General features: G+C 37.2%; 1 protein-coding gene and 1 pseudogene across 2 annotated transcripts in view; both read right to left on the reverse strand.

The window, feature by feature from the left end:
- RYR2 (ryanodine receptor 2) overlaps positions 1-20,201 on the reverse strand; it is a 732,481-nt gene that overhangs the window by 495,540 nt on the left and 216,740 nt on the right. The gene's annotated exons all lie outside the window — the stretch shown is intronic.
- Positions 17,338-19,103, reverse strand: LOC309642529 (non-selective voltage-gated ion channel VDAC1 pseudogene; annotated as a pseudogene). Its single transcript has one exon. The product of its transcript is annotated as a non-selective voltage-gated ion channel VDAC1 pseudogene (transcript).

Raw genomic sequence — 20,201 nt, forward strand, 5'->3', positions numbered from 1 at the left:
TATGTATAACTGATTCACTTTGTTATAAAGCAGAAGCTAACACACCATTGTAAGGCAATTATACTTCAATAAAGATGTTAAAAAAAAAAAAAAAAAAAAAAAAAAGAATTCTGATTCCCTAAAAAGATTAGGAGAATCTGAAAACAAAACTAAAAATAACACTGTGTCATCCAGTCACATATTACATCTGCAAAGCTTAGGCCAATGGTTCTTTTTTTTTTTTTCTTCCTGGTCATAGACCTGTTAACCTGTTGAAAAATGGATATATTCATAACTGTGGCTACAACTTCCAAGGACTGTGAGTCCTCATAGGTCAGCCCTGGAGATTAGAATCCTTGTTAGAAACCATATATTCCTGAGGTCAGGAACCTCACTTTCATCTTTCTATACCAGCACGCAGCATTGCGCCTGCGTCCATCAGGCAGCAGAGCTGACGAATGAGAATGTGTGTCCGTAGTCAAGTGACCACAAAGAATAATTTGACTGGTTAAAGGAATGAAGCACTTGCTTCTGAAGGAATAAATGATTCAAACGCATCAGAAGCATCACTGTTTATATATATATATGTACATATATGTATTTGTGCATATATATGTATATGTGTGTGTGTATACATATATACACACATGCACACACATAAAGAAAAAACCTGGCCTTTTAAAGGAATCCAAATACTAAACTTATATTTGAGTGCTTCCAATACATGATGAATACTCTTTCTCAGTGAAATTCTCAACACGAGTTCCAGAATACCTTTATTAAAACTAAGAAACTTCAAAATTGAAGGTATTCAGGGTGGCTACAGTCCTTCAAACTTATTCTGAATCAAGCCATTACTATATACGCCCAGTTGATGTGATTCTTCTAAAAATTCTTTAAAATTGTTTGAAATACTTATTCTTCCTAGGTTTTAGAAGTGCACCCAAGTCTTTAAGCCTAACACCCATCTTTATCATACTTTTCTGTGGGGAGGCTATTACAAAAATGGTGGATGGTGATTTTAACTTCTATGGAAGTCATTACTCAGCATTAAAACACACCAAAGACTTTATGCCTTACCTGTTCCTGCAGTTTGTTACGGCAGAGCACAAAGATTACCTCCAGCCCCCCTTCAACTATTTAAATCTACAGACCAGCCTCACGGCTTTGTCTTCTTTTATTCGTTTCCCTCCTTTTCTTTACACATCAATCTTCTTCCCCCTCTCAAGTATTTCTATTTCTGGGATGGAGTTTTCTATTAGTTTCTTTTCCCTTTCTTCTCCCACATAGGAAATAGGACTATAATTATATCTTTTATCATTTTTTTTGACAACTGCTTTGTTCCTTTTATATTCCTTACTTTTTCCAAATATGACTCTCTTTTTTTTATTTTTAATTTCCAAAGGTGTGATTTTATTTTTGTGTTCATCATGCACTTTTCAACTTCTGCAGCAACAAAACAGACCTACCACTAAAAGTCAACTGTATACGGCATTTACATTTTAGTCCCCTATGACTTTGTGCATTATTAAACTCACGGACCATTCTTCTAGTTTATTTAGACAATAAAGATTCCAAGAAAGATTTTTATATTCTTAGAAGACAAAAAAACTGTCTCCTTTGCTGAGCCATTCTTTTCAGATCTATTCTTAATGTTGGAAGTACTTGCCCTGAACCCCCTGCTCTTCTGTATTCACAAATTTCCCCCAGAGGATTCTCACCCAAACCCATGGTTTTGAATACAGTATATCCCTTGCATATGAACCTTCCAGTTGTGAACTTTCAAAGACGCAAACCTGTGTTCGCAGGTCCAGTCAGGTAAGTTAGTTCACATGTCTGGTGTACATTGTCACGTGCATGCATCCTCTATAAGTGGTTGTGCTTTTGTGTACTTTACTGTACAGTACTGAATAGAGTACAGTAGAACAGTATCTTTATTTCTTGCCTGTTCACTCGATGCCAACCCCTGTATGCCAGCTGTTGTACTGTACTACTGTACTTTTCAAGGTACTATACTGTAAGATTAAAAATGTTCTCCTTATTTTTGTGTTTGTCTATTATGTATTACCTGTGTGAAAAGTATTAAAGACCTATTACAGTACAGTACTATATAGGCTAACTTTGTTGGACTTACGAACAAATTGGCCTTACAAACGTGCTCTCAGAACAGAGCTCGTTCATATGTAAGGGACTTACTGTATCATAATATAACCCAATGACTCTCAAATCTATGCCGTTAGACCTGACCTCTCCTTAGGACTCCAGGCTGATATTAAGCTGCTTATCTGATGTCTCTACGTGATGTCATAAACCCAGCACAGTCAAAATAGGACTCAATATTAATGTCTTCCTTTCTCTATGCCTTCCACCCATCTTCCTCATCTCAACGATATACTCAAATCCCAAAATCCGTGATTCCTCTTTTTCCCTTACCTCTCAAACCCAATGCAATAAAGATCCTGAATCCAATTACTCCTATTGCCTTTACCACCCCAGTTTAAGCTTCTGTCATTTGTTTTCTCTAATCCTTTCTCCACGTGCAACCGGTACAAAAATTAGAAACATAAATCATGGAACACACTTGCTTACAACCATCCAGTAGCTTTCTATTGAACTTAAAACCCAAATCTCATTCCCTAGCTTGCAAAGCCCTTGACGATCTGACCCTTGCCTATCTCTCTGACCTCATCTCATGTTACTTACCCACTTCACCTGTTAGATTCCAACCATGCTAGCCTCTTTCTGTCCTCAGAACAATCCATGCTCATTCCCACCTTCAAGTCCTCACACCATCTCTTCTATCTGCCTACAATGCTCCTTCCTCTACACGTCCAACAGCTGGTTCCTTCTGGTTATTCGGCAGAGAGGCCTTCTATGACCAAAGCAATCGAATGGGGTCACCCTACCGTTTACCACCACCTTATGCTCCACAGTATGCATCACTAATTGTTAACCGAATTATTTATCTTCTGTCTTCATTCACTAGAATGAAACATCACAAGATGATGAACTCCATCTCATTCAGTGTCTATCACCATGATTTTGGACATTGCTTGGCACATAGTAGGCACTCAATAAAGTGTTTATTAAATGAATTAAGTTAAAGAATTAATTTTAAACACAACAAAACTCTATGAATTTCACGGCATTGATTTTTTTCCCCTTTTTACAGAAAGTTACCACATTTACTAAAAGATCAAGTAAACATGCATTTTAGACAATTTTCATGGAAATGTTAGGCAATAAAGAATGTTAAAATATTACATTACAATGTTTAGAATACTCCAGAAATTATAGTACCTCCAAAACCTACATGGTGGTAATTATACATGAGAAACTATTGCATTTTCAATAATTAATTAAAATGCAAATAACCCATACTTCAATGTCTCTTCACGTTATCTAAAACTTCACATTTTATGTTTAAGGAATTGAATCTCAACTTTATGTGAATTTTGCTGGCAGTGTGAAATATACCACCAAGATCTGCTATGGTTTTTTCCCAAATTTTCTGGACCCCATCCCTCTTGAACCAATACAGATTAGATTTTTCATTACATGATACTTAAGATGACTGTAAGAAGTAACACTCCTGCCCTTCTTCTGGCTTTTCTGCCTCTATTTTTATCCCAAACACTGTAAGTACAATTTTTAAAACAACATTTTATTTAGGTAATTTCCAGTCCCCCTCAAAAAAAAAAACAACCAAACCCATACGCTTTAATACTATTTCACTAACTCTTCTCACAAAGACGTTGTGCCCTAGGTTAATCAACGCTTTTTGAAATCTCCAACACATAATTCACTGATTGCCAATCTGTGGGCCTGCAATTAGGGATGATAAAAAAAAAAAGTGAAACCACCCCACATTCCTAAAGCGTGTCTGATACTGAATAATTACACATCTTGAAAGTGAATGCTTCTATGTGTGTGTGTATATGAATTGCATATACTATTTTAAAATTTGATTAATCAAAGACAACATTTTATTTAAATATTCAACAGTGTTTCTGAACTCACAGTAGTATTTTTAGTCATGTTCCATTTTCGCAACAGACACCAAACGTACAACTACCATGATGTTAAAGTCCTGAAAGGTTTTTGAACTTTAAAGGGGGCTCCATAGTTTAAGTTATATTACAGTCTATTTCACTAATTAAACTCAGTACAAACACTCTGCTGACAATCCGTGTGCCTGCTACACCAAAGCAAGACCAACACACACTGCCTTAGAAGTCTCCTTAATAAAGTAAGCTTTTCTGATGATCAGCCCCTACACACCTGAAACATTAATATGCCATCAATTGCAACCAACTAAGGTAAATAATATGTATATTTTAATTCAAGTCACTGTTTACTCATCAAATATTAAGCAAGTAAGAAAAAAGTATTAAAGTTATTCCTAAAAGCCTCTATTACTTTACTCTCATGGGTCTGAAAGTTGCTAACACTACACTCATTAGCACTGATGGAAAATTACTGGAGAGTATCTCTTAAACAAAAATGAACAAAACAATTTTTAAACATGAATTGAAACGAAATTTTAGCACACAGGGATCATTTCTTATGTTTAGATATATAAGGAGACCCATCATCATACCATACTAGTAAGTTTACTACCTTAACTTCTTGATTTTAAACTATTTAACTTATCGCTTACCAATATTACCTATTTCAGTTTATTCAACAGAAATAAAAATGAGAGAGTCAATGCAGTGAACTCCTTGAGTAAATAATAATGAAAGGTAATATATTCAATGGATATAAGATGTCAATATTTTAAAAGCCGTATCTCAGAAGTTGATTCCATTCAAAAACCATTCCAAATGTGTTCAGTTATCCTTAGAAAACTGACTTAAACCTTAAAAATGTATCTCACACTGTAAGTAAGCTGGGTATTTATGAGAAATGAGTCTATTAGAACAGTTCTGTGTTTGTCTGAAGAGCAAACCCAAAGATAACTCAAACACATGTAAGTATTATTTCCTTCTGAGGGGTGAACTATCCTCTATGTAGCTCTAATAAATATGCTTTCTGTATAGCCATGGTCTACTAATCTCTAAGTTCTTCCCCCAAATAACTACACTTATCCTTCAGGGTCTGACTTAGGGATCACTTTACCCAAAACCCTAAGATTGAGCAAGGTAACCTTCCCGTAGGTTCCATCAGCATCTTGTACTGGACCTTAAATAGTGCTTATGACATGTAAATAAAGATTGACTTCCTGTCTCCACACCAGGCATGAAAGCTCAACAGCAGCAGGGATCATGTATTACTCACCACTTGATCCCAAGAGCCTAAAACTTACTAAATGCTCAATTAATATTTGTTGAATTGATTAACAAACTGATCAAAAACTCACAGAACACATAATGAAAGAGGGAGGTGGTCCTTCTTTCTAACTGAAAACTAGTAAATATCCAAAAATGAGTCAAACTCTGTTACTTCTGAGAATATAAAATCTACAACACTGTTTATAGGTTATGCTGACTCAATTAATTTTAGGAGAAAGAAACTCTTCTGTAAACCTATCCAAACTCATTTTTAGAATCTATTCACACTGAATTTTCTGTAGTGATGGAAACTAACTGAATGGCATGCTAATTAGTAATAACAGAAATAATAATAGTAAACAGTAAAAACCACTGGTTACATTTACTGTGCATTTACCATGGACGCTGTTCAAAGAACTTTTTATTTATCTCATACTATCATTATAATGACAGCATAAGGTAAGTGCAATTATCTCACACATTCCACAGCTAAAGATACTGAGAAACAGGCATTATGCTAATAATAGTCCATGGGCACATACCGAGTAAATGTCACATGGGTATAAATACCATTTTGGTATTTTTTGATGCTATCAAATTGATTCTCTTTGCCAAACAAGGCAAACACAAACCTTTAATCTGTTTTTTATGGTAACTATTTATAAAATCTATTTTCTACTCTTTCTATCACTTTAATATCCTCTGGTATTTTTTGACAGATATAATGCTAGCAAATGGAGAGTACGTATAAAAATTACACAGTTCTAAAATATTATATTCAGCATCCTAAAGTGTTGTCTCCCTTTTCAAAATATTAGCCAAACACTGACAATACATATTCAGTGATGAGGCTGTCACTCTCTACAAATCTACAACATCTTTGTACATGTTTATGTATTAACCAGTTTTGTTACAATTTCTATTATTATGTATGTGTTTGGCCAAAGAATACAATCTTTTTATTCTGTTCTTCCCTCATGTCTTGTCAATAAGACTGACGTTTTCACTAGAGGTTTCATGCGTCCATTTTACATTTGGTTCCACATGTCTTATTATTTCTGATACTATTGTGAATAACTTTCTTCTATTAAATTTTCTAGTTGGTTTTGCAAGAATATAGGGATATTAGTGTATATCAATCCTATATCCTAAAACTTTGCTGAATGATCTTATTACTCCTAATAATTAATCTGCAGATTCTCTTAGACTTCCCCTGTAGACAGTCATATTATTCTCTCTATATATTGACAGTTCGGTTTCTTTCTCAGTCGAGCCCCAATACTGCCATGAACTATCTCTATAACTTGGAGCGAGTCACTAGGATTCACTTTGTTCATTTATAAAATTAAATGATTGAGCCAGGAGATCTTTAAACAAAAACCTTCAAAATTCTAAATTTCCTAAATTATATTACACTATATACACTTAGAATACCATGTTATATTCTGTCCCACCCTGTACCCAACCCAGTTCCTTTTGACTGTGATCCTCTAAACGGCAGTAAGCCTAATCTAGAGTTTCAGCCCAAGTGGCAAAAGCACATACTACTTACTCAACAGACATGCGAGCCCTCAAATTTCCCAGCTCCCTTACAGTTAGATCAGACCATTAGCTCTGAGCAATTAGCTGTAAGCAGAGATGACGTGTCTCCTTGGGAACAAAGCACCCAGAAAAGGAAGTTTGTTCTCCATACTCTTTTCTTCCCCTGCCATGGTACTTAAAGTCATTCTAGACATGGAATGTTAGTTACCTGGGGCTCCTGAGTGACCACCTGGAGTAGGACCCCCTAACCAGTGGTGGACATGTGAACATGTACACAAATTAAATCACTGAGACTTCAGGGTTCATATTTTTTTCTTACAAAAGCATAACTTAGCTTATCCTGACTAACCCAGGATGGCAAATCAGTTTCATTTCAGGTGCAGATTGATGGGTAGTAGCTTCTGGGAATTGAAAAAAATATTGAGAAACTTTGGGAAAATTAGAAGGGAATGCCATGCACAGTCAATAGCTCCATAAGTGTGGGAGACTGGGTGAATCCTGAACCCCGACTTAGGTCATATGTTTTATGCAAATTGAGGCTTATGAACTAAAAGACTGGCGGTAAACTTCAGTTACTAGTGGCTTGAAAAGTAAGTCCAAACCGCAGCTGGTTACTTCTCATAGCTGCAGTATATTTCTCTAGTACAAACACCCTTAGCTTATCTCCATTCTTATATTCCTGTTCACCAAGTTGACTATCTTACCCCTACACTAAACCCTGAATTACGATCATTTCCAGTCAAGCAATTTCTGCTGCAGGCTTTTAAGGCATAACCTTGAGAATGTAAATCTAACAAGACAAAATATTATCATTCACGACATCAAATCCCAGATTCATTACTTGAGTGTTTACTGATCATTTTCAAGCACCATTTTCCATAAGCTGTTTTCTAATGAAGAACTTCAGAAATACAAAATGGTATGAAAGGATTATAATAAACACCCATGTTTCAACAGCCAGCTAAAAAATAAATTATTACATACACAGATGAAGTGAACCAGGTACCCAGCCCTGATTTTATTCTGTTCGTTCCCCTGAAGGAGTTATAACCATTCTGCTGAATTTAATATTTATCATTCAAGGGCATTTTTTCAGAATTTTACTACCGATGTCTATATTCTAATACTAATTCCAGAATTGTTTTTCATATTGTAACATGATATAAATGGTATCATACTGTATATGTCCATCCGTAATTTTTTATGTTTGCCCAACATTATATTCCTGGGATTTATTCTTGTTGATAAGTATGGTTATAGTTTCACTGTATGCAGTATAGCTACCGTGTTTGAAATTGATACAATTTAAGTATCAATTTCCCTACTGACAAAATCGAGAGTTTTTGTTTTGTTTTGTTATTTAGGTGGAGTTTATTTTTTAGAACCGTTTTAGGTTCAGAGCAAAATGGAGAAGGCACAGAGTTTCCATACTACCCCCCAACACACACGGCTGTCCCTGACCAGAGCAGTACACTTGTTACAATCAGGGAACCTACAGTGAAACATTAGATTATCACCCAAAGCCCATAGTTAGCACATCAGAGTTGACTCTTGATGCTGTACAGTCTATGGGTTTTGACAAATGTACAATGATTTGTATCCACCATTATAGTATCACACAGAATAGTTCTGTTAGGGAACTGTTGACGAAAACTGCCCGCCTCGGACAGGCACAATGATACCCACTTACATGAGTTGTCTCACAACTGCAGGTCCCAATGAGAAACATGGTGCTGCCACCGAAATCTAAGTGGAAGAATTCAGGAGGGGCCAAAAGGAGGGAGGAGATGCCAGCCCATAATAAGTCCTGCCAACCTCCTAGAATCCTTTGCTCTGGAATCCACGTTGGCTGAGAGATGCGCGCATCACCAGGAAAGACCCTGAGTCAGACCAAATATGGGCCAAGCAAGAGGACTGGCCAGTAAACCCGGAAACTCACCCTATTACCAGAAAACCTGAGACTGTGAGCCACGTGGCAGAGCAGTTCTTCTGGATTCCTTTACCCTCCTGCTCTCTGCCCAGGCGCCCCTTTCCAATAAAGTCTTTTGCTTTGTCAGCATGTGTGTCTCCTCAGACGCATTTCTGAGTGTTAGACAAGAGCCCACTCTCGGGCCCTGGAAGATGTCCCCCTTCCTGCAACAGTTTCCCTGCCCTAAAAACCCTCTGTGCTGCACCTATTCATCCCACCCTTCCCATAACGCCTGGCAAACACTGATCTTTTTACTGTCTCCATAGTTTTGCCTTTTCCAGAGTGTCATATAGTTGGAATCCTACAGTAGGTAGCCCTTTCAGATTAGCTTTATCCTTTACAGAAAATAGTAAATTACTAATGAAAGTGCACGGTACCAATTCCATTGTCAATCGGTGTTAAGGTTAAGCATCATTACGGTCACAAATATGAGTATTTACTCTGGTAACATGGAAAACATTAAATTAACTTCCTTGAAGCAGGAAGACTATGTCTGTGCATTCTTTGGAAGATACAGTAGGATTTTTTAAAAAAAAGCCAAATGAATTGGTGCACTGTCAAAATAGATACATCAATATTAATCAAGTCATCGGTCCAAAGAAGGAAAGTCAGTTAAAATCAGCCAATATTTATTAATCATCTGCTTCCTTCAAAAACGTACTATGCACTTGAGATATAAGATGAATGGGATGTTGCCTCCGCCTGCAGGTGTTTTCCTGGTAATTATTTCATAACAGTTTCAAAAAGTAAATGTAAAGGGTCATGTGATTTTGCAGCAAGAGGTACAGTAGAAGAAGGAATTCACTATGCCTGAATGAGAGAGAGAGGGAGGAGAGGGGAGGGGAGAGGAGAGGTGGATAGGAAGAGAAAAGAGGAGGGAGGGAAGGAAAGAGAAAGGAAGGGAGAAAAAAAGAGAGAGGTATCTGTTCAGGGAGGAGGGGATGCAAATAAATGCAGGAGGGCTTCACAAAGGAAGGCAAATTTGACAGCTGCCTAAAGGATGAACAGGCTTCCTTTAGGTGAAGAATTACACAAGGATGTTCCAGGGAAAAAGAGAACAGAGCATATTCAAAGGCAAGCTGTCTTCCAGCAAACTCAATCAGGCTGGACTGATTACACCTCCAGGGAAGTTTATGTGTGTCTACACATACAAATCAGTACGAAATGACAAAGATTCACTCTTTGACCAAACTCTCCCCAGGCGCCTCTAAATCCTCTTTTCAACTAAGTCTCAATCTTGGCCTATAGAAACCAAAGACTCTCAACAAAGATGATTTTGTCCATTCCTGTCCCCCGCCAAACTCACATTAAGAGACATAAGCACGAACATAGTTTCTAATGGCTCAAGGCCACAACTCTAGTATGACTCTAGCCCCTGCTGAAAGGGCCTCCATGAGAAAGCTCAAGGCCACCAAAAGTACTTTGTTCTAGCCAACACCTGACAACAGGCCCCACCAACTTCTCTTAGAGCATTTACTAAAAGGCCATACAACTGTGAATCCTTCCTCTGTCCCTTTCCTATATACTAATATCTCCTACAACTCAAGAGTGTCTTTCTCAAGTACCTGAAAGCTATTCCTTTGAAATGTAATCATCAGGAAGGATGGCACCCCTGTCTCCCAGTCTCCCCGGGAGAACAGAATCCTAACTTCAATACTTGCCAGCTAGCAGACACAGCTGCCCTAATTGATATTTATATCGACCAACCCTTTGCAATTTTTCCCTTCCCTGACCCTACTGAGTCCCCATGTGGCCCCCCTCCCTAATCCCTCATTCTCCTCTTAAAATACCCAGTAAAGTCTGTACGAATTGACATTGAGTTCAGTTCATGCTGGGCTCTCTTCTCTACTGCAATAGTATATTACTGATTACCATCTGTCCTTACCATTTTAACTAGTGTCTGGCTTTGCTCATCTTTAGTAGTAATAGAGGATGAAATAACGCAATCCACCATTCTAAAGCGTTCAGTAGCTCTCCTTATCTTTCAAATACAGTTGTGCTGGTTGCATGGCATTTGAAGCCCTGCCCCAAGCCCAAAAGAACACTTGGGAATTCCCAGGCACTGACAAATGCTTCTTCTTCTCCGTCCTTTGTCCTTGTCCTCCTTCTGATATGCATCCTTCCACATCACACTCTATTTATCTACATTTATATTATACTCATTTATTCTTTCATTCATTCATATGTCAAACACATTCATTAACTTATTAATTACCGTCTGTCAAGGAGTCCCACTCAAACGCCACGCCGCTACATTCCTAAAACTTCACTATTAGCTCCACCCAGAGTATTCTTTCCCAACTAGAGAACAGGGTGAGTACATCTAACCTGCAGGCAGAACATTTTTCTTCTATAGTATCTTTGATTATTGCTCCTATAGTATTTGCTCTAGCTTCTCCTTTAGGAATATAATATTTTCCACATGTTTTATGAGGGAGAGACACACTATAGTCCATGGGCCAAATCTGGTCCACTGTCTGTTTCTGTACAGCCCATGAACTAAGAGTGCCTTTAACCTTTTTTAATGGTTAAAAAAAATCACAAGAAGTAATATTTTATAAACATAAAAATCATAAGAAATTCAAATTTCAGTGTCCATAAATACAGGTGTTTTTTGTGACACAGCCATGCTCATTTGTTTACATACTGCCTATGGCTGTTTTCATGCCACGATGTTTCAAGAACTGAGTAGTTCTAAGAAAAAAAAAACATTTGATTCACAAAGCAGAAAGTATTTATAGAAAAAGTGTGCCAACCCTTGTATTAGGTAACCATTTGCTGCAGTGTGTTCACTCCAGTGATGGTTAAATCATACTCTCAGATCTAGAAAAAGAGATGGTGTGCAAGACCTTTTTTTTTTTTTTTAAAAAAACAGGCATTCTCTCAGTTCAGCTCTGATCTTCTAACTTAGCAGCTTCTCCTTCCCGAGCCTATACTTCCACAATCCTGTTCCTATCTCCGCATATGCCTTTACTACTTTGAGAGGACTAACGCTTCCAAAATGCACTGGGTCATCGCCAGCTTCCTGCTTACCAATGCCCATGCCATTTGGTGGGAATCTGAGTGATGGGACAGAGTGGTGGAGGGTACAAAGAACTGCTTGTTCACACTATGCTTGTTAGCACAGCCCGTGGGTCAGAGGCAGAGAGGTTCGATGGACTGAAGTGCCTGACAATCTTTCCTTAGTGTTTGAGGTAAACCCGTGTGTATCAGAGGTGAACTCCAGGTAGGCTTTTCTCCAACTGGTTCCATCTACCTTATAATTAGTGGATATCTCTCCCAGATTTTAGATTCAATTGTTTTTCAGTCTAAGATTTCAGTGTTTTCTTAAGTTTTCATTTCATTTTGAGACACACTGAACAGAAGCTCATCTTTGACTACAATGAGAATTTCTTTAAAATCTTTAAAATATTCCAAGAATGAGTCTTTAGCTCCTAAGACAATTTATTGATGCTGTATTAGTCAAGTATTCCATAAAATGCTTCCTCCTTTGGGGATTTCAATTATGTTATCTTTATCCTTTCAAGTCACCACCCTTTCCTAACTGGGTAAGCAGCATCAATATGTGTTTAAAACACTGAAGAATTATTTCCACACAACTTATAAATTATAATTTAACAAACAGTTCCATTCTGGCCAATAGAATGATCTGCCAAAAATTGTTAGACATTTTCCTTTAACTTTTCTGTTTTATCAGAACTTTAAGTAAGCAATCATTTATTCTTTATAGACTAGACAGTCAAACATTATTAGGGTACTTCCTTTCTGCCACACCTACCACATACTTTGTTTTCCTCTTAATGTATTGGGGAAAGAATAATTATATAACTAAAACACAAGGATTCTGAGAAACAAATAATGCTATTAATAATTTATGTTCTTTCCCAAACACATTGGTCTTTCTTTTACCTCCCTTTTGCCCAAAATTCTGTGAAAGTCACAATGAATAAATAGAACAACAAAATGGCAATAATGTTAATACTTATCTTCTATAATTGTTTTATTACTTCAATTAATTTTTATGAAAAACACTGAGAAAGCATCTGATATTTAAAACGTTTTATAAACTTCATTTTTAAAGTGAATCTTTCTTACATCATCCAGCATTTATCTTATACTGACATTTTTATTATTCAAAAATTCTCACTTGAATAAGAAGAGCAGTTCATCTGGAATATCGCAACTATTATGCATCATTAATATACTAATGCATTATTTATGATGGTGAATAATATCCTGAAATGAGAAGTCACTGAAGATAAAATATTGCTCTATCATGTTCCATTATGGGAAGATATACTTTTAATTAAAGTGATGCCAAGAAATTAGAAGAAAAAGAAAGAGTTCTTGATATTGTTCTACCTAAAAGGCTCAACTTCCTTTTTGGAGGCCTAATAAAAATCAACAGTGTTGTTTTATAGGTACGGTAAGTATGGACCAGTCTTAGAAATATAGAATCATTGGAGTGTTGGGCTGAAACAAATCTTAAAAATCCTCTTACTATATCTGTCCTGAGTCCACAAAAAGAGTAGTACCAGAAAATTATATGTGTAGCAATAAGATCATTAAATAAGAATCCTACTTTTTTAATGAATTTTCTTTTTTGAGGGACCACTCCATTACTATTGATAAATGATTGGCCTAAGACAATCATTGGTCCCCTTTCGAACTTAATGTAAACTTGAGTTTGTATGTGTGTAGGTATGTATGTGTGCACAAGCATCATTCCATATATGTGTATCTTTCAGTGTACGTTCTAACTGGTCTGCATATATGAAGGCTGTTGGTACACTGATTTTATAACTCACTGTTCTATAGACGTCTCTCATAAGTCCATTTTTGGTAGTTCTTCCACTGACTCATTTGGTAGTCTTAAGACATATAATCAGATCATCTGCAACTAGAGATGCTTTACCTCTTCACATCCAAACTTAAGTCTCTATGTCTAATAACACTGGCTTGTCCCTCCAACACACATGCACAGCAGAGATACTGAACATCCATCTTTAACTTATGTCCAATTCAAGCAACTAGTGGATGGGGATATAGGTATACATATAGCTGATTCACGTTGTTGTACAGCAGAAACTAATACAACACTGTAAAGCAATTACACTCCAATAAAACACACAGATGGACCTAGAGATGATCATACTAAATGAAGTATGTCAGACAGAGAAAGACAAATATCATATGATATCACTTACATGCGGAATAAAAAAATTATACAAATAAACTTATCTGCAAAACAGAAACAGACTCACAGACACAGAAAACAAACTTACGGTTACCAAAGGGGAAAGGGTGGGGGAGGGATAAATTAGGAATTTGGAATTAACAGATACACACTGGGGCTTCCCTGGTGGCGCAGTGGTTAAGAATCCGCCTTAAGTGACTAAGCCCGTGCGCCACAACTACTGAGCCTGTGCTCTAGAGCCCGTGAGCCACAACTACTGAAGCCCACACGCCTAGAGCCCGTGCTCCACAACAAGACAAGCCACCGCAACTAGAAGCCCGCGCACCGCAACGAAGAGTAGCCCCCACTCGCTTCAACTAGAAAAAGCCCGCACACAGCAACGAAGACCCAACGCAGCCAAAAATAAATAAATAAAATGAATAAATTTATTAAAAAAAAAAAAAGATAGATACATACTACTATATTTTAAATTGATAAACAACAAGGGCCTACTATATAGCATAGGGAACTACATTCAATATCTTATAATAACCTGTAATGGAAAAGAATCTGAAAAAGAATATGTATATACATATTCATACACATATATATGTACATATATATAGGAGGTATAACTGAATCATTTTGCTGTACACCTGAAACATTGTAAATCAACTATACTTCAATTAAAACGTAAAAGGAATTAGTGTCTACTCCAAATAGATATATAAAATTCACCATGTTAACTATTTTAAAGTGTGTAATTCAGTGACATTTAGCACATTCACAATGTTGTGCGACCATCATCACTAACTAGCTACAAAATATTTTCATCATCCCGAAAGGAAATCATGGACCCATTAAGCAATCACCCTCCATTAAACCCCTGGCAACCACTAATCCACGTTATGTCTCTACGGATTTGCCTATTCTGGATATTTCATATAAATAAAAACCATACAATATGCAAAAATAAACAAACAAACCACTAGTGTCCCACCCCCGGTAAATAAGGTGCTGACTTTTGAACTGAAGTGTGCAAGTGTGTGTGTGTGTGTGTGTCTGTGTGCACGTGCGTTTGTAAAATAAATTTTAAGGAGGTATTCATCAATTCCTATTTTATTATTTTTTGAAACACTGATAGATTTTAAATTTTGTCAAGAGACTTTTCCCTACCTTCAGGGACGTCTAAAGAATTCTTCTCCTTAGCTCTACTAATATGAAGAATTATACTAACGGATATTTTGGTATTGAGCCCCTCTTGGATTCCTGGAATAAACCCCACTTGGTCATGAGGTATATTTTAATGCAACATTGTTTTCTGTTAAAACATATTTTATTTTGGAATTGTGTATCAATATTCCCAAGTAAAATTGTTCTATAATTTTCCAAAATAATTTTTTAAGATTTTGGAATCCATATTATACTAACTCAATGAAATAAATTTGGAAGTTTTCCTTCTTTTCCTATATTTGGAATAATTTAAGCTGCATAGTTAAGTAGAGGTTTATTTGACCCTGGTACAATTCTTGTCAGGAAATTCTTTTATTACTTTATTTTATGACAATTAGTCTGTTTAGACTTTCTGGAGTATACTTAATTTTTCTACAGAATGATTCATTTCATGAAGATTTCCAAATCTACCTGCATATAATTGAGCAAATGGTCCCTTAGGATTTAATTTACTGTGCTGTGACTGTTTTCCCTTTTGTACCCTTATGTAACTTCTAATACATAAGAATATTAGTACTTTCTCCCTTTTTCTTAGTTTGTTGAATTTTTTCAAAGAACCGATTTTTAAATTAACTTATCAATTTCCTTTTTATCTTTATTAATTCTATCCTGTTGCTTTCTTTTGTTTACTTTGTTATTCTTCTAGTTTTTTATCTGCTTGTTTAATCCACTTATTTTCTTTTTAATTTTTATTAATACATGCATTTAATGCTAAAAATTTTCTCCTGATAACTTCCTTAGATATGCCCACATATTCTAAAACATCATGTATTCATTTTCATTATGTTCAAGAAATTCTTCCATTTTATTTGATATTTCTCCTTTGACCTAACATTTACTTAATAGTGTGCTTTGTAAATTTCAGATAGAAATAGTTTCTTAATAGTTTATGGCCTTTGTATACAAAGTCAGGTTGGCTAAATCTTTGACACATATTTTCTTTCCCTAAGTTTCTTAATATGTTACTCCATTTTCATTTGGCATAAAGCGTTGGTCTTAAAAATAAGTATCATGACAATCTGACTTTCCTTCCTTTAAAAGTGACTTGGTCTTTTTGCCTGGGTTCAAAAGATTTTTTTTCTTTACCTTTAAACTCCAATAGCTTTACTATGATTATCTGTCTGGGCCAACTAAGAAGGTGATTTGCTACGCAGGCACTATGCATTTTCAATGTGTGGTTTCAGGCAAGTGTTCTTGAGCTTTGGTTTTCTTCCCAGGGTCATTTATTATAAGTGCATTCTCTTATACCTATCATTTTCTGTTGTCCTTTTTATTTAAATGCATTATTTTATACCATATTTAGGTTCACAGCAAATTTGAATGGAAAACACAAAGATTTTCCGATTACTCTCTGCCCACAGACATGCTAAGCCTCTGCCATTATTAACATCCCTCACCAGCTGGTACATCTGTTATAAGAAATGAAACTTCACTGACATATCTAATCACCCAAAGTCTACAGTTTTCACTCTTGGTTCTGTACATTCTATGGATTTTAACCCATGTATAATGGCATGTATCCATCATTAGAATATCATACGGAATAGTTTCTCTGCCCTAAAAATCCTCTTATTCATCCCTCCTCCCTAACGCCTGGCAACCACTGATCTTTTTACTGTCTTCATAGTTTTGACTTTTCCAGAATGTCATATAGGTGGAATCCTACAGTATGCAGCCTTTTCGGATTGGCTTCTTTTACTCAGTAATATGCATTTAAGTCTCTTCCATGTCTTTTCATGGGTTGATAGCTTATTTCTTTTGAGTACTGAGTAATATTCCACTATCTATATGTAACACCGTTTATTTATCCATTCACCTACTGAAGGACATGCTGGTTGCTTCCAAGTTTTGACAATTATGAATAAAGCTGCTATAAACATCCACGTGCAAGTTTTTGTGTGAACATTTAAACTTTCAACTCCTTTGGGTAAATACCAAGGAGCATGATGGCTGGATCATATGGTCAGAGTATGTTCAGTTTTGTAAGAAGCCTTCAAACTGTCTTCCAAAGTGGCTGAACTATTACGCATTCCCAACAATGACGAATAAGAACTTCTGTTGCTTCACAACCTTTTCAGCATCTGGTATTGTCAATGTTCTGGATTTTGGTCACTAATAGGCACAGTGGAATTTCATTGTTTTGTTGTTGTTGTTGTTTTTTAAGGTTTCAATATTTTATTCAAGTTTTATTTTAAGTGATGTTAATTACAGCATTTGAAGGGGAGGAACTAATTCCACACAAAATGGAAGACTCTAAAATGTACCCATTAAACTGCTAAAAAATAAACTGAGTGGCGAAAATACAACAGAAGTTCAATTTAGATTCTGAGTGTTGTCACCATGTGATTACAGTCACATAGACTCTTCCCAGCTTGCAGCTGGAGCTCTTAGAAGCTATTTCATACTCTGGTGCAAGGGCAAAAAAACACAACATGAGAAAAAACACAATTAAGTCCTGAATTATTGGCTTCATCACATCCACCTTCTCCACCCCAAAATGGCACAGAAGAAAGAGCTACCACTCCCTGCAGACTACTTTTGGTGTAAAACAGGTGATGTATTGGGGTGGGAAAAGTCCCTGCCTAAAAAAGTACCTTTCAGATGAGTTTGTATACACCATCAAAGAGCCTCTCCTCAATCAGGGTAGGAAACCAAGGTTCAATTCTCAGGAAGTCACAATTTCATTCATTTACTTAATACGAATTTACAAATTACAAAGTGCCTGCAAATTACCAACTTCCACTTGCAGCCATTTCTAGGTAAAAAAGAAACCTGACATCTCTAGAGGGGCCAGCAAGCTCCCCCTCAAGTCTACAGCTGAAAGGACCTTTTTTGAAATTGGGTTTCTTCTGTACCTCTGAAAGGGTAACACCCTAAAGCTGAATCACCTTTAACCTGGAAGCCTAACATGATATTTAGCGATACTTGCATCCCAGACATACATTAAAAGGTACACTAAATTCTGAAGGTAGCTATGCTGCAAAATAGTTTAAAATTAAACAACTGTACAGTATTCATTTACGCTTGAAACTCCAGCCCTAGACCAAGCTTGTGGCCACCAGCACTGACATTCTTGCCATCCAGCAGAGCTGACAGTGTCAGTTTGATACCTAGCTTTAAGGTCTGAGTATATTCTAACCCTATCAGGCTGGAGTTGTTCACTTTAGCCGAGAAGCAGGCGTCAGGGTTGATCTGGTACTTGGCTGCTATTCCGAAGCGAGTGCTACTGTCTCCTGCTATCCAGGCCAGATTAACAGCAGTCTCCAACTTCTTGTTCACCTTCTGATAAATGGAGCCGCCAAACTCTGTCCCATCATTTTCATTAGTGTGAAGCTGGAATTCATCGGTCTTGTAGCCAACCGCAAAGTTGCTCTGGGTCACTCGAGACTTTGTGGTCTCAAAATTCATCTGGTAGCCAGCCAGCCAGCCCGCCCTCATAACCCAGCGCGAGAGCACCCGGGTGGAAGGCCCGGCAATGTCGAGATCCACGTCACAGCCCAGGTTGATAATGTTCCCGCTTGTACCCTGTCTTGATTTTAGCATTTTTTTCCCCAGTGTTTGGTGAGAAGGATGAATCGAACATCAGCTTCAGGCCACGTGCCAGCTGATCTTCCACAGTAATCTCCGTGCCTTGTGTGTTGTCAGCGCTCCATTTCTCCGTAAACGTCAGACCATATTCGGTCCATCTGTACTTAGTTTCCAGACTGCCCGTCACTTTGGTGGTCTCAGTGTTGGCTGAACTTGAGCTTGTAAATTCCAGTCCATTCTCAGATTTTGTTTGCAAATCAAGTTTTATTAAACCAAATCCATAGCCCTCGGTTAAGACATCCCTGCCAGATTTGCCAAGATTAGCATACGTGGGAGGCACAGGCATCTTCTGCTCAGAAGCGGTGGCAGTGGGCTCCGCGGTGGCTACGGCGGGGCTGCAGCGTGAGGAACCGAGCGAGTGGCAGGGCAGAGGGCCTATCTCATTGTTTTAATTTGCACTTCTCTAATGACGTAAGATGCGGAACAACTTTTCATGTGCTTATTTGTGATCTATATACAGGTATCCCCGGCTTTTCAAAAGTCTATTTTTATGCCAGTTTGCTTTTAGGGAAGACCTACATTAGTACCTGTTTGCTAATCAGAAGAAATCGGAAGAGGATGTTTGCTTTTACGAAAAAAGGCAAAAAGCAGAAACAGCATTCAGCTTTTGTCTTGCAGCAAGCCATTACAGATCCAGCCCATACTCTCAGCAGCAAGAGCGGCACCAAGGAGCATGATGGCTGGGTCATATGGTCAGAGTATGCTTAGTTTTGTAAGAAGCCTCCAAACTGTCTTCACGCAGTCCTTCCTCAGAAGCTACGCTCAGCAAATCAGCATCAAGCAGCCCCAGCTTTGACTGTGTCTGTGAGCATCTGTGCTTTACCTCAGTTTAATTTGTGCATCTGTTAGCAAGATATGTCCTAAGGTAACTGCTTGTCTGCTTTAAGCCATTTTGCCTTATGAAAAGTTTCATAGGAATGCTCTACTTTCAGATGGCAGGGGAAACCTGTTATCTCCTTAAATGAGGTGTCTTAAGGCCTCTGGCCCATTTTTTCAATCGGGTTGTTTCCTTACTTCTGAGTTTTAAGAGTTCTTTCCATATTTTGGAAACAGTCCTTTATCAGATGGGTCTTTTCCAAGTATTTTCTCTCAGTCTGAGACTTATCTTCTCATTCTTTTGACACTGTCTTTCTCAGAGCAGAACTTTTTAATTTTAATGAAGTCCAGCTTATCCATTCTTTCACGGATCGTGCCTTTGCTGTTGTAATTAAAAAGTTGAACTGTCTCCTCCAGGAAAAAAGACATAAACACAATTTTGGCCAGTTTTAGGGGATTTCAAAAAGCTTCTGAAAGTCCATTCATGAACTTCGGAGGCAGAATTTCCCCAAGAATGGAGCAAATAAATACCTGAGGGTACCTGAGATGGCAGTGCGGCAAGAACACTTGAAAAAATATAAATGCTATAAATAATAGTTATACATAATGTAGCTAAGAACTATGA

This window comes from Balaenoptera physalus, assembly GCF_965194825.1.
Source record: "Balaenoptera physalus genome assembly, chromosome: 14".
Taxonomy (NCBI): domain Eukaryota; kingdom Metazoa; phylum Chordata; class Mammalia; order Artiodactyla; family Balaenopteridae; genus Balaenoptera; species Balaenoptera physalus.